Source organism: Agelaius tricolor, unplaced genomic scaffold (genome assembly GCF_023055355.1).
Source record: "Agelaius tricolor isolate 1412-34295 unplaced genomic scaffold, bAgeTri1.0.p SCAF_52, whole genome shotgun sequence".
NCBI classification, from domain to species: Eukaryota; Metazoa; Chordata; class Aves; order Passeriformes; family Icteridae; genus Agelaius; species Agelaius tricolor.
The window spans coordinates 2,481,021-2,483,453 of NW_027269312.1; the positions used below are offsets into that span (position 1 = coordinate 2,481,021).

Below are 2,433 nucleotides of genomic sequence, written 5' to 3' on the forward strand. Positions count from 1 at the left end.
CAGCAGGGGTTAAAATGTGAGCAAATAATGTAGCTTTAAGGAGCCCTCTAAAATATTCACTTGATCTCCCAAAATCTTTTTGGGCTTTGGCTAGTTCTTTAACAGAATCAACAGAAAGGGGGCTATAATTTGGCTGGAATGCCCCGTTTAAATCAGGGATATATGAGACAGGGGCAGCAGAAAAGGACTGTCCTGTTTCCGGGTTCTGACTCCCAGCGACAGCGTCTCTTATCACACTGTCCTGAGCGCCGGAGGGCGGGCCGTGGGGGGGGCGGAGGGAGCCCGCGGCGGGCGGGCAGAGCTCTGAGGGGGCGGGGGCGGCCAGGGCCGGGGCGGGAGGGGCGGCCGGGGCCAGAGCGGGAGGGGCGGCCGGGGCCGGGGCAGGAGGAGCCGGAGGAGGGGCCGGGGGAGGAGACGGGGGAAGGGCGGGAGGGCGGGATTCGGGGGCGGGGTGCTCCGAGCAGAATGGGTTGTTGGGAGGGCGAAAGGGATTATGGGAAGGCGAGGAAACCACCCTTGCCACGTGGTGTCCGCCATTATGGTCCGGGGAAGTTACCGGGCGCGTCTCAGGGGTACCAAGGCGGGCACAAAGGTTGTGAGACACGGTATTATAACTTGTGGAAGCAGGGGGGAGGGTGGGATTTCGGGAATTCAGGGTAGAAGTGTCCGGGTTGGAGACAGGGGACTTCTGGGGGGGAGCAGGGGTTTGTGCAGGGGCTGGGAGTGGGGGAAGGGGGGTGGGGGAGGGAGAACCGAACTCGGAGGGGGGTAGATCGGGTTTCTGGGGAACAGAGATATTGAAACTGTTGCCGGATGGCTGTTCTTGCGTCTTTAAATTAAATTTTACAACATTTCTTATCTGCAGGGCTAAAAAAGCAAATTTTGACGGAGATATGTCTCCTGCTTTCCCTGCCTTCAATAATTCACTACCAATTTTGTCCCAAAAAGCCAAATCACTGAGATTTTCAGTGGACACGTCAGGGAAGTGAAGGAAAAGCCATCTGACGAACTGTTTAACCTCTGTTTTTGAAAATCGGATTTTTTCACTCTTAAGAATGTTTAAGAGATGATAATAGACACCCTTGTGAGATACAGAAAGCCTAGCACCCATTTTGGCTCTGATTTTAAATTTGTATCTCAAATTTCAGCAACCCAGGTGGGGGGGGGGAGGAGAAAGAAGCCTACAGCTGGCAGTCTGCCCACAATAGAGAGAAAAAAAAATTCAGCCCTCCGCGGCGGGGCTGAGAACAAAGGGCAGGGAAACACCCCCTCCCAAAGAGGGGAAAAACAAGAGAAGGGTAAAACTTACCAATCCAACTGCAGGAGAGGGGAACGAAAAAGCCTGGGATGTTGATTTCCACCTGAAGCTGACTTCTTGGGGTACATAAGAAGCTCCCAGCTTCGTCCACAGGAGAGCAACTCACTAAAACGGAGTTTTTTTCTTTCCTGAGGTAGCTTGCCGGCCGAAGGCTTATCGAACAGACTGAAAGTATGTCCGAGCCCCTTTCCGTGGGCTCCTGGAATGGTTCCAGAGCCCCACGGCTGGGCGCCAAGCTGTCCCAGTCTCTCTGCAAGCCTCTCGAGTCCCTGGGCCTTACCCGGGTCGGCAGAGAGTGGGGGGGGTGACCCCACCACGGCCGACTGCAGGGAGACACTCTCTGTGCCCCGAGGGTGCTGAGGGCACTCAGGCTGGTTGCCTTCGTTGCAGCAGAGACGACCGAGACGTCGGTGGAAGAGGAAAGGGGCCGACTCCCAGCAGGGGGTATTCCAAGGTTTTATTAAGGAGTCCCGAGCGAGCTCCTATACCTCAGGGGGTTCCTCCTGCCGAGAGCACTGGGGGACGTCTGGAGCTCACATTTAAAGGGGGGAGGAAACTAACATAGATAAAATCCTACTGACCAATAGGTATCTCTGGGGGATGGGTGCTGGGGGGACAGACATACAAAACAGCGTATGGGGCAGGACTTGGGGGGTTGACCCTTGGCCCCTGGCTAATCACTCGACAACTTGGACCGAAACTTCTAGGTAGGGGGCTGGGATGTCGAGGTGACTGGCAGAGAGCCAGGGTGGGGGTTTTGGAGATCTTATCCCAGGAAAGGGATAACACAAAAGGAGGGGGGGGGGTGCAGTCTGGGATAAACCATTTGGGAAAAACATGGGAATACAAAACCAACTACTTCAAGGTATTACAAAATATAAGAACGCACTACAACAGAATGGGTTGTTGGGAGAGCGAAAAGGATTATGGGAAGAAGAAAGAACCGACATGGCCACGTGGTGTCCACCATTATGGTCCGGGGAAATTACCTGACGCGGATCGGGGGTACAAAGGCGGGCACTAAGGTTGTGGGACACGGTATTACAACTTGGGGAAGCAGGGGAAGGGGTAGGGTCCCGGGAAGGCCAGAAGTGTCCGGGTTGGAGACAGGGAGC

General features: G+C 55.0%; 1 long non-coding RNA gene across 1 annotated transcript; it reads left to right on the forward strand.

Annotated features, from left to right (window-relative positions):
• The first annotated feature begins 422 nt into the window (after positions 1 to 422).
• On the forward strand, positions 423 to 2,173 carry LOC139604518 (uncharacterized). Its single transcript, XR_011684005.1, has 2 exons — positions 423 to 592; positions 866 to 2,173. It is a non-coding gene; the product is annotated as an uncharacterized lncRNA (long non-coding RNA).
• The last annotated feature ends 260 nt before the right edge of the window (positions 2,174 to 2,433 follow it).